General features: G+C 35.9%; 1 pseudogene; it reads left to right on the top strand.

Annotated features, from left to right (window-relative positions):
- Window positions 1-1,653: 1,653 nt before the first annotated feature.
- LOC110709644 lies at window positions 1,654-12,377 on the top strand (annotated as a pseudogene).
- Window positions 12,378-15,924: the final 3,547 nt, after the last annotated feature.

Genomic DNA, 15,924 nt, shown 5'->3' with positions numbered 1-15,924 from the left:
GAGAAAACCTTAGAGTTCGTAAAACTCATATTCTTGGTTTGGTCTCGTCTAAGCTACGAGATACAGACCTTGTTCGGGCACGTGGGTGTGCAAAGCAGGAGGATCTCGCGTGTGCGGGTCTAAGGCTTTCAAGGGTCGTGCTCGTGTTCGAGAGGAAGCACGCTTCTAAGGTAAGATGGTCTTTTTCCTTCTCTCTTTCACTCTCTCTCTCTCTCTCTCTCTCTCTCTCTCTTGTGTGTTTAATGCTTTATTAATTATATGCTTAACTAGTTGTAATAATTAATGCATGTGGTCCGAGACGGGGTTTGGTTCCGCACGGTGTTCTAAGAAAAGACAACTGTGGAGGTTTCTTCGTCCATAATTCATATGGAGTCTTTTCCACAGCTTTTGACGGAGCTCGGTTCAGTGTTAGTGTCGCGATTAGAAGTGGTGTCCCCAGAAAGAGATAGGAAGTTCACTAAGACCCATCATTGATCGGACCATGTCTAACAAGGTTCTATTTCTCCTTTCAGACATTCCGTTCCATTGTGGAGTTCCGGGAGGTGTCAACTCTGAAAGAATACCATTTTTTGTAGGTGATCGTCGAATTCGTGGCTCAAATACTCGCCACCTCGATCCGATCGATTTGCTTTGATTTTCTTGCCAAGTTGATTTTCCACTTCACTTTGAAATTCTTTGAATTTCTCAAAGGATTCAGATTTGTTCGACGTAAGGTAGACATAACCATATCTACTATAGTCGTCCGTGAATGTGATGAAATATCGATAATCATTCCTTGCAGGTATACTCATTGGTCCACATACATCCGTATGTATAAGACCCAATAAGTCACTAGCCCTTTCTCCTAACTTGGAGAATGGTTGCTTTATCATCTTTCCTAATAGACATCCTTCTCAATTTTCAAATGACACTAAGTCAAATTAGTCAAGAACACCTTCATGAAGAAGTTTCTTGATGCGTTTGATGTTAATGTGGCCAAAACGACAATGCCACAAGTAGGTTTGATTCGACTCAATGGTCTTAGCTCTTTTGGTTGTATCATCAACATTTGTCTAATTATATGTAAAATATGCAATTTTCATAGATCATATAAGCAAGACATTTCAAAACAACCATTGTTATAGTCTTGTGAAGCCCTCTCACTTAGGATTAGGATTAGTTAATTACAAGCCATAGACAAAAATGTGCCTACAAGCACGATCGAAAGACCATCTTTATCGTTCGCTCGTAGTTTCACATCCACTTGTGAAGCCCTCTCACTTGGTTCCTGAAAAGGGAACATAAAGTGAGTTATACATGGTATCCAATACCTATAAATAGCTTTATACACAAGTGTTAAGGAAGATACCTGAGGTAGATGAAACATTCCCCTCCTCCTCATCCTTTCGAAAGATAATGCATTCCCTCTTATAGTGACTTGCCCACCAAATAAAAGCATCACATCTTCGCTTTGTTCTTGAACTCCCTCTTCCTTGCTCTTGTTCCAATTTTCAAACAAACCATAAACAACATATATCATCCCTTCAAGGCTTCAACCCTTGACACATCAAAGTCCAAACACTGACAAACCACCCAACCCAGCCCAAAACCCCACAAGCCCAAAATTCACCCAGCCCACACTTTCCCTCTCCTCCTTTCTCCCACGACGCCGTACTTCCCCTCCCTCACAAACCCACCAACACAAACCCTCCACCATTCTCTCCCCCTCACCCCACCATTTTTCACCCCACCATGGCATCCACCGTCGGACCACCACCACCGTCCGATCGCCTCTCCCTCGAATCCATCCCAACCATCGATCTCCGCCTCCTCTCTCAATCCGAACTCACCGCACTCTCTCTCTGCTCCGCCCACGCCTTCGACCTCCGCCGTTGCGACGACGTCGTCATCCCCAAAATCGACCGCTCCGTTTTCAACGAATCCGCCGGCAGTCGCAAACAAACCTACTCTCGCCTCCGCCTTGCGCCGCGCAACGCCGGAAACAATCTCGCCACACCACCTAAACCTCGCCCTTCTCTCACTCCTCTCGACGCCGACAACTCTCGTATTATCTCTCTCTTCAAATCGCTCTTCAATGGCGGAATTCACGACGCCGGAAATGGCGACGGTGACGACTTCTCCGCGCTTGTTCCTGTTAATGTCGAGTATAGCGACGCCTTTCTCGCCGGCGAGGAAGGCGCAGGTGGAGGAGAGAGAAAGCGGAAGCGAGGAAGGAAGGCGAAGAGTGAGTTGACGAGTGTTGCTGCGACGCCAGTGACGACGGTTGCATTGGTAGAGGAAGAGGTGAAGGATGAGGAGGAGAAGGCGGCGATGGAGGAGGAGAGAGAAAAGGAGTTGGTGAATAGGAATGGAGAAGTGGTGAATTTGGCGGAGTTGGCGAAGAAGGAGGATCCGTATGGGGAGGAGATAAGGCGGCGGACGGAAGGGAAGGAAAGTCCTGATGAATTGTTAGGGTTTATTAGGGATTTGAATGGAGTTTGGGGGAGTAGAAGGAAGAAGAGGAAGATTGTTGATGCTAATGAGTTTGGAGATTTTTTTGCCTAATGGTTGGAAGGTTTTGATTGCTATGAAGAAGAAGCTGGGTCGCGCTTGGGTGTTTTGTCGCCGATATATAAGGTTTTTCTTTCTTTCGATTAATTTTTGTTGTAATGTTGGTGGTCGAATTGCTGATTGTTAGGTATCGAGGTGCTTATTTTTGTTGAATTGAGTTTTATTTGCTTCTATTGATCAAAAGAAAGGAAAGAAAGAACTTTGAAGTAGAACTAAATAATGGATCATGTGGATGCATTGCAAATTATGGAATGATATGCACCAGTGTCTGTGAATAAAGATAGCTCGAATTGATCAATAGTCTTGTAATTGATTAACTGTGCAATGTTAGGGCAGTGAACTACAATAGATTGATTGAATAAGTTATAATTGACGGGATTAGAGTTAATTGTACAATTATAGAGATGTGAATTAACTTACAAGTAAGAAAGGGTTACTTGACCTTGGAAAACCAGCTGTAGTTTTCTTACAGGTACTTTGTCGAGTGGTAGATAGTACTGAATTTCCTTAGAAGATTAGCATAGGTCTATTGATAGAAATGTGTAGAAACAATCAGAAAGTTTACTTGTAGAGCTCATCTGATACTAGGTTACAAAGTCGCAATACCCAGGTTAATTCAAGATTGGAGAAGCAAATTGGACTTTTGATAAGATTGGAGTGTCTATGTCAACATTCTGTAGAATGCTTTGGCGACATGGATGATGAGGATTTATGTCTTTTAGGACTTTCATCATGGAATTAACTCATAAAGAGCTAAAAGAGTAGCTCTATAGATTAAGGCTAAATGCTATAAAGTATGATATTTTTTGTACTATAGATTTTGAATTAGAGTTCATCAAGGAGTTTTACCTAGTAGATTCATAATGGTAAAGATTAAGATGCTACGAGGAAGAAAATTGCTACTGGTTGTGCATTGTTGAAAAGACTTTATAGTAGTTGGATACATGTAAAGATTTTGAATTGTGGTATGATCTTTGAATGTATAGATTAGGTGGTTGTTTTATATCTTGTGGTTTATAATTGATAAGATGGTTTAGACACTTGAAAAAAAACAGCCGCCTTAGAAAAGTCACTTAAAAATCTAAGGGGGTATAATCTTTGCACTTTTGCAGCTTCTTCATTTATCTGTCCAAAATTCATCAGCTACACAATGTATAGATGCTTTGTTAGATTTGGATGATTCACCTTTTTTTTAATCCACGCCATTTTTTTTAATTGTGTTGCCACTTTCCTTGGTTAATCTGCAACACATACTTTTGAATGCTTATAATTTTTTTTATCTATAAATCGTATCAAGTTGTGTAATATGTTACTGGAAAGCCACCAGAGTCTACAATCAACCTTGTTTTAAATAATTTAGTAGTTTAAACTCTTTAATGTTACGGCCATGGAGTGTAATAGTGCAACATAACCAATATCTCTTTTTTTTTTTTTTTTTTTTTTTTTGAAATTCTTCTTAAGTTGCATCATGCATGTATCCTTTATATAGTTATCTTATGGGTTATTAAACCATGTAATTGCATGAGTTGAAACAAGGAGATTAATGAGATTAATAAGTATATTGAGGAGACACAAGTAATCGAACTTGGACTTGTGCTTGGTTTGTCTTGGGCGTATTTGTTTAATTGAATTTGTTATTTAGGGATAATGAGCCCAAGGATTTCCTAATTGAACTTTGTTTGGGTTTTGTGAAAAGTCAATTGTGCTCATAAACATGCTAAGCTGCAATCTTTAAGGAGAAATAGCTGTCCTAATTGGTTATGTAAAGGTATCTTTTCTTCAATGTACAATTTTTTACCTTCATAAATTCTAATACATGTTTACTTCAGTGTGTGAAAAATGTGCCTAAGGTGCACCTAGGCGCTAGGCAAAAGGGGTACAACACATTTTTTGAGCTAGGCAATGCGCCTTCAAAGAGGTGCACTTACACCAGGTCTTTCAATTTTATTTTATTAAGTGCACCTTTTTCAATGTAGTGCTGCAGGACCTCTATCACCTTAGTGCTCCTTGTGATTTTTCTATACATGGGTTTACTCTGTCTCTGCATATTCGTCAGATTAATTTTTTGACTTCTTGTCAGCTCAGTGAATTCTAGGGTATCTGTGTATGAGGAAATTATAGGACATATTGGTTTATTCTTGATTTGTTTTCTCACTTTTGCAGTCTTTGCTTATTTTCCATGTAGGTCTCGTAGGATTTTAACCCAAGGACAAAGCCCATAAGACCAATCCTAGACTATAAAAAATTTCTTATCAAGCGCACATCTTGTTTGCAATGGTTACTGTAATATATATATGAAGGGTAGTAGAGAGTTTTATTAGATAGAGAAGAATGTAGCAAGTATTCCTGCATGCCACTGCAGAAATAGATCTCGCAGGAATTAATTACATTGTTGTGTTTCTCCAATTCTCCTATCTGTAACTCCTCTCTTATTATTATAGCCTACCATTCAGGATTTTGGGGGGTGGGAGGGATTGGAAAAGAATTTTTACTTAAGTGTTGCTTTAATTTGTATCACATGTTTATAACTTCTGATGATAAGAGTTCTGGCTTGGTATCTTTGATGTTAGCCTGAAAATCGTGGACAATAATTGTGAAAAACTACTTGTCTCATAAAATAAGTTCACTGTATTTGTTTTTATTTTTCATGTAGTTTTGTTGTTACATCATCTTTACTCACACAGTTTGTCTGCTGGATGCTATGCAGTCCTAAAGGACGGTATTTTGTGTCCTGCAAGGAAATCTCGTCTTATTTGCTCTCCCTGACTAGCCCTGAAGATTTAAAGCAGCTGACTGCTGTTCAGTACCCAGAAGCTTCAGTGGCCGACAACAAATTTACTTCTGAAAATGTCAGTCATTTTTGCTGTACTTTGACACATCCATTTTTTTTGTATTTTCCATTGTGCCTGAATTGATGTAATCTTTACAGTCTACAGATCTGGGGACTAAAACTGAGTACCCGTCATTATGTGTCACTCCTCAATCTAACGCTTACGAAAATCAGCAGAAGCTGCTCTCTTCTTCCCAAACTACTGATAATGAAAAGCAACTGTCCTTGTTGACAACACTTCACCCAGGAGAGGTGCAAGCAGCATCTGCTTTGAAGTGCCACAAATGTTCCACTGGTTTTGGTGAAAAGGATGAGCTATTGAGCCACCTCTTATCTTGTCACAAGAGGAAGCGACGAAAATCTGGTGAACCTGTTGAAGATGATGTTGTGATGAAAGATGGAAAGTATGAGTGTCAATTTTGTAACAAGGTGTTCCATGAGAGGGGCAGCTATTTTGGGCATGTCGGCATACACGTGAAAAACTATGTGAAGAGTATTGGTGGGTCACCAGGTATGCTAGTGACAACCAAGCAAAAAAAATGTTCTGTAGCTGTTGCTGAAGTCCCAGTAACTGTCTCTGAGACAGTAGGAGATGTAGAAATGAATGTTGTTCCTGTTGCTTCAGTTTCTAATGTTCTAGCCAGTAGCGACCCTAATACAAATTCATCTGATAGTAAACCTGAAGCTGGTAGCAAGGCTGAAACACATTTGGGAAATGATAAATCTGACCAAAATAATATGTCTCTTCATGCTGAGCTAAATAAGGAAGCTGCTCAAATTGATAAGATATCAGCTGAAGATTCTTCTGGTAAACATGATGGAATCACCCATACTACTGATAATAATGGCAGGGAGGTAGAGGAGGCAGTTGAGTTTTCTGCTATGAAGCCTGATAATTGTTCTGTTTCAGAGGAGGTGTATAATAATGAGAATAATGATTTATGCAAGACCCTTGGCGGAATAACTGCAACTGAATGTGTAGATTCTCAAATAAAATCTTCACTTGGACTGGTGGGAAATGATGAATCTTGTTTCCTTTCAGATAGCAAGCAGGTAGATCCTGGAAATGATGTCACTGTCAACCTCTTGCAAATGGAGAGTGTGGCTTCTGAAAATAATCTGCATACTGAAAATAAAGGAAACTTATTAGGTGATCAGAACTCAGAAGATAGGTCATTGGAAGTTAAAACTCTCGAACATAGTTATTTTGGTGAGAGTTTGGAAATTGGGGATGATGACAGGCTGATGGAGAATTCCAACAACAGTGGCCATCTTGATCTGCACATTGAGGCTGCTGATGAAGTCCAGCATACCGGAAGCTTGGACGAATATACAGAAGTCCTTTGCAAGGAAGGGGACACATGTGGTTTTACCACCAATAAGATCGAGCTTATGGAATCTCCATTGGCAGCTTCCAATGAGAACAGTTCTTGTCCTCCATCAGGGGATCAACCTACAACTATGATGCAGAACTATGTTGGGAAAGATTTTTTTGGCATGGTAAGTGAGACGGAGGTCGACATGTGCAGCTTGGAAGACAATGAAGCAGCAGTTGATGCTGAGAGGTGTATATCTCAGGAAAGACCTGAAAGCTGTGCAGCTCTTCTATTAAAAGATAATGGTTGTGGTTATATCGCAAATGAGGTTCACACAGTTCCCCTTATAAATATGATAGAACCTAAAGAAACAGGAGTTTTTCAGGTTGAGCAAACTTGTAGGCTTGAGAATAGCCCAAGGGAGCTGTCAAATAAAAAAAGTGAGGAGCCTAAAAATGACCCAGTGATGAATTCAAGCAACCTAATTTTAACTCCTGGAAGTAATGATAGACATTTAGGTGCTAATGTTATAACTAGCAGTGATCAAGGACATAGTGATGTGTCTAATCTACTAGGGGCCTTCAGTAACTTTGTTGAGGATAAGCATAATCAAGTTCCAAAAGGTCTTCTATCAGACCTTTCCATTAACGAGCACATGCGTGAAGTTGCCATGAATAATGTGACGGATGTTCCTTCCACTACAACTACAACGCAGCTTCCTGAACTTGATAAGGTGGACGTCTCGAGGAGTAATAAGATGATTTTTGATTTTGACAATATCCCTGAAATGAATGCAAGATTTCTTAGTTCTGTGCAGAATGAGACTGTTCCTGAAGGGACATCCCCCTTTTCACTGTGGGGGCAGCAAACATGTACCATTGAAGACAATCAAACGAGGGTTTATGGAGGTGCTAGGGGTGCTTCTCAGCAAGAGAGGGCTTCTGACAATAATTCACTTAATCTAGTAGGTCTTCAGCAACCTTCAGATGTAGGATATAACTTGAACAAGGTCTGTATGAACGAGCAAAGGTATAGTGTTCAGCATAATGAAACTGGTGTATACAGAAATAATAATGAAGTTGAGAGGGAGAGGATATACAGTGGTGCCAGGGGTATTGTTCAGCAGGAGAGGGCTTCTGATAATAATTTGCTTAATTTGGTTGGTCTTCAGCAACCTTCAGATGCAGGGTTTAATTTGAACAAGGTCCATATGAATGAGCAAAGATATGGTATGCAGCATAATGAATCTGGAGTATACAGAAAAGGTAACGAAGCTAGGAGAGAGGGGATATCTCATGGAAACACTCTTAATCTAGCTGGTTTTCAGCAGCAATGTGATGCTGGATATAACTTGAACAAGCCCTGTATAAATCAGCAAAGTTATGGCATGCAATGCAATGAAACTGGAGCTTATAGTACAAGCGATGAGTCCAAACAAGAGAGGGTGGCTTATGGAAACTCTCTTAGTCTAGCTAGTGTTCCTCAAACATGTGATACCAGGTATAGCTTGGACAAAGCTTGCATTCAGCAAACATGTGACACAGGTTTTAGTTTGAACAAGGGATATTTGGGGACCATGCAGGAATTTTCTAAATTAGATGAACTTGGACACTCTCGGGATCGAGACTTAATGGTTGGTTTTGGAAATGGTGGTGGAAGACCTAGTCAGGGTGTTGCAAATGATTTTTTATGGAGAGCAACAGAAGGAAACATTTTACCCGGTGGTTTAATGGATTCTTCACCATCCCAGGGACAGTCATCTGGCTCCTATCAAGCATTTGATTTCCTTTCAGACAAGGTATTAATCATATTATAAAATTATAATTTCATTTTTTTGGTGTTGGAAGTACGAATTAGAGCTGTTTATTTTAATGTATATATTTGTGTTCCTATGGACAAAAAGTCTAAGTAAATTAGTCAAGTAGAGAGTTTCTTGAGCGGGTTGGTGGAGGGTAAGCACGTAAGAGTAGCGGAGAAAGTACCTTTTCTTTATGTAAAGAATCTGACCTTACTTGGACTTGCTACCAGGTGTTAATGTGCACATTATGGTCTTTATCATGTTGCTTTAAGCTTGAATTGGTGGATAGCAGTGGTGTTTTTTCGAAAATGAAATAAAATAAAATAAAAGTTTAAGGATGGTTCTCTTAAATTGTGTTTATTGTATGTATGCTCACTTTTGACCTTAACAATTACTTGTTGTTTGTCAAAGGAGAGTTTGCTGAGTAATTTATTATATTCTAGTTTTTAAGGTTGAGGAAATGACTCTTTTGGTGAGTTTTGACCATTTTTGACAATTAACAGAAATGGGTTTAGGACATTTGTTCAGTTAGTCTGTACAAACTTGGCTTTGAAATTTTGGGCAATAAAGTCAAGCCTTTTGGCGCTTTGGGGAGGGAGGGGTTGGGGGCTGGGCACTTCCAGCACCTCCATTCCTGTTGTTGGAGTTTGGTAGATTTGTTACTCAAATTTTTTCTTTGCCCAACTTTTATCAAATGTATGAGTAATGTTTTAGGAAGATGTTTGGATGGGATAGCTTTCTGAGCTTCTTTGGTTTAATTTATCACCTCTGCAGTTTTCATCGTCCACTTTTTCGGCATTTTACTCTAGCAAAGGAATTTTATGGGATCCTTATCTTTGTAAACCTCCTTATGAATGGAACACAAAAAAAATATTTTTTATTTTTTTTTTTTTTTTTTTTTTACGTCATTTCAGTCTTGGAATCTTTCAACCTCACCAATGTGTTAAGTTCAGGTGTGATCTGATGATGGTACGGGATCATTTCTACTAAGTTTGATCTTTCTATCTTATTTTTGACACTGTTCATAAAATTTACTTTGACTAGCTTTTGTGGTGATTATAAACAATGAAAAACGTAGTCATGTGGGATCTTGTTACACTTTTCTCAATGTGAATTTTCTAATTATCAACATTTTATTATTTTTATTTATTGATACTTAGAGATATTTGTGATTTGAATGTATGCGTTGTGATAAAGAAATGTGCCAACTAATTTGGAACAAAGGAAGTATGAATTTCAAACTTTTCTGCTGCTAATCTTATTGGGTAGGTGTCTGCTGAAAATTTGAACTTTTGGACCTTAGTTGATCAAGATTGACTCATATTAGACATTCTAGCATGGCCTTTTAAGAACCTCGCTTCTGACATGTGCATTGAAACGGAAAAGAGGATTATCAAAATATCTTTTGGGTGGCGGGAGAAGCACTGGATTTGTCCGGCAGAGGTCATGGAGTACACATAAGAGGGTTTTGTATGCCATTGAGTATTAAAGAAAAGATGCTTTTCATTTTGCTTTTTATGGCAGTATTCTGGTGTCTTTGGCTGAAAAGATACTCCTATATATTTTCTGGGAATTTCCCATCTTCAATTGAATTTAAGGGATGAGTTAATAACCAGGCTTCTAGGGAGAAGACTAGGGAAGTTTACTGGGATGTCCTTCTGCACTTGGGCCATAGCCACATTTGAGTTGGGGTCATTTTCAGATATCGATTTTAAATGTGTGGAACATCACACATGTGAACTACCCTTCATTATGTAAATTTTGATTTGGAGTTATTATTATGAAATTGAATTCTTTGATAAGGTATCACATATCAATGTTTCTTTAAGTGTTATATGTGAAAGCTAAAAGTTTTCTTTAAGTGTAATATGTGAAAGTTCAAAGTTTAACTTGTTATTTTGTAGAAAATATTCTGCTACGAAGTATTATTTTGGGATAGCCAAAATAGAGGTGTGGGCAAAGGGAGTTTCCTGTTTTGTTTTTTTTTTTTTTTTTTTTTTGGAAGAGAGGGAGTTTCAGTTGTTAATAATGAGTAAACTTGTTCTTGGTCCCCATTTCCTTTTAATAAAAAAAAATCAGTGTGTCCTGAACGACACCCGGATTGTAATTCTTACAAAAACTGTTTAAGTTTGTGAAAAAAACTTAGGGGTTGTTTGGTTGACAAAATAAAATGGGGGAAGTGAAAATTCATGGGATTTTGTAATTTGGGTAGTTGTTTGGTTGACACAAAAAAGCAAAAATGGGGGAAGTTGGAATTCATGGGAGTTTCTACTTCCCACAAAATGTAGGAAGTAAATTACCTAGGTCCCTCCTTGGTCATTCAAAATTCATGGGAATTCCAACTTCCTATTGTCACAACCAAACAACTTAAAGAAATTCCTAGGAATTTCATTTGGGAAATAATTTCCCATGAAATACAACTTCCTACGGTAATTTATCTCCCGTGTCAACTAAACGAGGCCTTATATTAATATGATTTCTACCATGAATTGAGGTAAGCAAATGTCTATATTATTTGCTTGTTATAACTATAAAAGTGTTTGAGATAAAAACTACTTGTCTTACTCATTTAAAGAAATACCTTTGTAAGACTTTATTATCTTTCATTTTATATCTTTAAACGTTGATGTCATATTGGAATGGTGGTTAAGTTCTTACTTTTTATTCGATTGATCGCGTGTTCAACTCCTTGCAACACAATTTTTTTTCTTTTTTTTTTTTTTTTTTTTTGAAATTGAAGGGTAGCCATGCATTTAAAGCCTTTGCCTAAGAGGAGGATGCCACATGGCACCTAAACTTTCTTAGAAATGCTTTTTAAATTATATAGATATCTGGTCAAAGATTGTTAATTTTGCTCAAGTCCTTTCTTTTGTTGGTCAGTTTTGGTGCTCAAGTACCATGTTTTGGAACCATGTAGATACCTCTATAATATACTCAATTAACTTGTATATCTTTTAGTTATGATGTCTGATTCAGAGTCTTGGTCATCATACATGCTGATGGAGTGAAAATTGTTGTGTTTGTTATCTAATTTTAGGGTGGGAATGATCTGTATGCTGCTAATGAGAAATTTGATAATATTTCAAGCTTCGAAGGGCTGAGACCTACCAATGTGGAACCAATGGAATTCAGTTTCATGACTACGCAAGAGTCAAATGCTCAATTGGATCACCAAAAGGTAATGTCATTCAATGCACAGATGAATCCAGGATTTGGTTGGCATCAAAAACCGACCCCCATGCCAAATATGATGACTGGACATGTTGTTAGCACATTATGTGTTTGGTGTGGAAATGAATTTCATCAAGATTCACTGGGTTGTGAAATGCAAGCTGGTTCAATTGGTTATCTATGTCCAACCTGCAAGGCTAGAATGTCAGGGCAATTTCTGTAGATGAGTTGTTCCTACATTCGTTGTCAGGCCCAATTTAAATGGTAAAGTTCACATCTGATGCTGATGCTGATGCTATTTGTATTTTGTAATTTTGTTGTAAATTGATTTAGCTCCATGATGCATTCATTCATGTTCTCGGCTCTACTAGGAGTAGAAATTGTAGGTGTGAGTTCTGTCGGGAAAAAAATGAATGCTATAATGTGTATAGTGCTGCGTTTAGTTTCTTAGGCTAATCATACTTAGCTATGCTACATTAGTTGAGTTTCTAAGAATGCAACAATCTATAGAGATTTGTGCATCTGCTGATATGGAAACTCCCATATGTTTTGAAGGGCTTTAGGCTTATCTTGTTTAACACTTAGTAGTAGCAATATAATTTCCTTAATGGTTGACTTTTACTGTTGTTTCTCAGAAAATGAATGAAGCTAATAGGTGAGTATTACAGATCTATTTTGATCTTTACTCATAACTATGAGACCTTTTTGTTCAGCATAGTATTATTTGTTATATGATGGCTTGCTCGTACTTCTCCATATAATGTGTAGTAAAAATGCCTTCTCAGGTAGAAATCGTTGAATGGTGGTTTTGTTTGACTATATTCTTTGGTTTTTTATGGCAAAACTTGTACCTCTCCAAATATTGCGTAGTGAAAATGTCTCCTGAAGTGGAATGGTAGCTTGTAATTTTTAAAACTGTTAATTCTCTGTGGATTTCATTAAAACTGCTAATTTTATGTGGATAGTCTTATTAATATTGCTCTGATCAAAGCATCCATTGTTTTCTGCTCTGTACTTCAACAGTTATTGATTTCTTGATACAATGTCTCTCTGCTTCTCTTCCCTACTGGATTTTATTGTGTTTGAGGGAAAATAATTGGTTGATACTTGACATGGATTTAAGCTTTACATATTTTGCGAGTAGTGATGGCAAACAAGCAGATTAGATTGGTTTTTTTAGTTCAGGTCAGGTTATGCTGTTTGCGAGTCATTGCAGGTTCTGGTTGTATTGAGTCTTAGACTGGGTTAAGTTGGATGGACTTTAATGGAGTCAAGATTACTAAAACAGTCTGGAAAACATCTTTTGACAAATCATTTTTTATGCATATAACTATATAAGTTGGGTTTCAAGTTGTATTTGGATTTGGCATTATGATTCGTTATTATATAGGTTTTCAACTTTAAATGGAGAGTCTAGACTCTGTAGGGAGATGATAATATATTCACATTCATCCTCGTTTTTTTTTTTTTTTTTTGTGTGTGTGTGTGTGTTTGGGGGGGGGGGGTGGCTTACAGAGTTACAGGTGAAAACGAATTATTAAAAGGACAAAGCAGAGAACAAATAATTTTATGCTCAATTATTTTTTAATCATCAATCCGTGATTACTTGGATAATCTATGACATGTAAAGTACATTAAGTATTAGTGAATTTACTCAACAACCCAAATTGACCATTTTACATTCATACTTTCCCGTATCATGAAATTCTTTCCACTTTTTGTTTGAACTATTTGTTTTAGTTTAAATGTATTGCTTTATTTTATACGAGTAGTTGTTAAGTTGATACTACGAAGTATATTACATGACAAAAACTTCAAAATTGGTTTGTTCTTTTCCATTTCTGGTTTCACTAAGTCGTGGGAACCCTATTTCCTTCAATCTTAAAATTGTAGCTATAACATGTGTCAGATTGTATACTACTTCCTTCTATGAACTTGTGCCTAGTTTTGATCATGTACGTTAATATAAGTAGAAATCATAAATCTAATATCATATCACTAATAAATAAAGTCGGTCTTGCAGCCAGGCCACGAGAGAGCGACACTTGGCATTCCAGTTTTTCGCCAAGTGTCGCGCCACGTAGGAGATAAATATGTTTTATTGTGACACATATGATGCTAAGTAAGCGAATTATGGATAGATTTTTTAAGATAAAATTGTTGTACAGGGTTTTATTATCGATAGAATTTTAATATTTCATATATACAAAATTAATCCTAACTTTTAATAAATATCCTATAATTCAATTCAATTTCAACCATCAAATTCGTTTTAAAAAGTTCTTTAAAATAAGATTCATTTATAATATATTTAATCACAAATTTTTATGCACATTGTGTCACTAATTATTACAAGAGTTACTTCGTTAGTGCTATAGGGGTTATTTGATCAGTGTTATAGTGGTTATTCAATCAGTGTTATAGATAGGGGTTACTTAGTCACTTTTATAGGGGTTACTTTGTCCGGCAAGATGGTGTGGCTAGCCGCATACAAAATACATTGTTATCTACTTTATTTTTAAAAAATTAGAGAATCAGTAAAAATAAGTTTTAATTAGTAAAAATAAATTTAAATTAGTAAAAATACTTTCAGTTCAGTGAAAATAATTTAAGTTCAATAAAAATAATTTCAAGTCAAATTACACAAATATCTATTTACAAAAAAAACTACAAAAAGTGCACTAATATAAGCCATATGATATCGTATGTCTAAATATCCTACACTATCAGAATAAATTATTTGACCGTACTTAACATTCATGGCACAATATATCTAAACTTTTAGTCAGGCCACGAAACAACGGCATTTGGCATTCCAGCTTTTTGCAAGTGTCACGCCACACAGCCGACATATTAGAATTAATTTGACACGTAAAATGCTAAATAAGTGAATCTGATAGATTTTTTTAGGATAAAAAATTTAATAAAGTTTTATTTTTGAAAGTAATAACAAAAATATACCAAATCATATCATAACTAAGCATTAGCATGACCATTTGATGCCAAATAAACGAATTTGCTCGATAAAAGAGTTCTTAAAAATTGTACTTCCAATAAAATTTCTATATATTATTAAAAAATTTATTATAACTTTTATTAACATACCTTATAAAAAGTAATTAAAATTATTATCATAGTTCCACAAAATTTATCATTATAACATTAATATCTTATAAAATTACTTTCTTTTGATAAAATTATCAAATAAAATTGAATATATTCAAATTCGGTGAATGTATATATCTGATGTAAATAAGCACACAATCACATTTAGTGAATATCGTGTAATTTACCTGTAAAAAATAAAATTGATTTCTTCTAAATACTCTGACCATGCTACTTGCGTCATTTTCAAAAACTAGCAGTTAGCCAAAACTCTTTCCCAAAACCACTAACAACTTTATGAGCTGTAGTACTACATTTTTCTATTTTTTTATTTTAATTTTACAAGTATGATTATCAATCCATGAGTGGAAAATTCGAATAACATAGATATTTTACACCACGTAAGCACATTAGTATGACATGTAGGATTTATTTGGATATATATTTTTTATGAATAAAAAAGTTGTATTTTTTTCATTAGAATAAAAACTTCGATAGATTTTAGATAAAAAAGGTTAGTTTAGAGTTTTATTTTCAATAAATTTGGATAGATTTATAGGATAAAATTGTTGGTTTAGAGTTTTATTTCCGATAAAATACCAATATTTCATAGGTAAAAAATCTAATATCATATCACTAATAAATAAATTCGGTCTCGCAGCCAGGCCACAAGATAGCTACACTTGACATTCTAGTTTTTCGCCAAGTGTCGCGCCACGTAGGAGATAAATAGGTATTATTGTGACACATATGATGCTAAGTAAGCGATTTTTGGATAGATTTTTTAAGATAATTTTTTTTTGACACAATTTATCATAAGACTTTTATAAGATAAAATGTATAGAGTTTTATTATCACTATACTTCTAATATTTCATATATACAAAATTAATCATAACTTTTAATAAATATCGTATAACTCGGTTTTATTTCCATCATAAAATTTGTTTCAAAAACTTCTTTAAAATAAGATCCATTTATTATCTATTTAATTTAGTTAAAAATATAATAGAGAAACAATAAAAATAAGTTTTAATCAGTAAAAATAATTTTGATTTGCTAAAAAGACTTTCGGTTCAGTAAGAATAATTAACTTCAATAATAATAATTTCAAGTCAATAATAACATAGATATCGATTTACAAACAAAACTACA

This window comes from Chenopodium quinoa, unplaced genomic scaffold, assembly GCF_001683475.1.
Source record: "Chenopodium quinoa cultivar QQ74 unplaced genomic scaffold, ASM168347v1, whole genome shotgun sequence".
NCBI lineage: Eukaryota > Viridiplantae > Streptophyta > Magnoliopsida > Caryophyllales > Amaranthaceae > Chenopodium > Chenopodium quinoa.
Note: the sequence above shows the minus strand (reverse complement) of the source record. Positions and strands in the feature narration are given on the sequence as shown.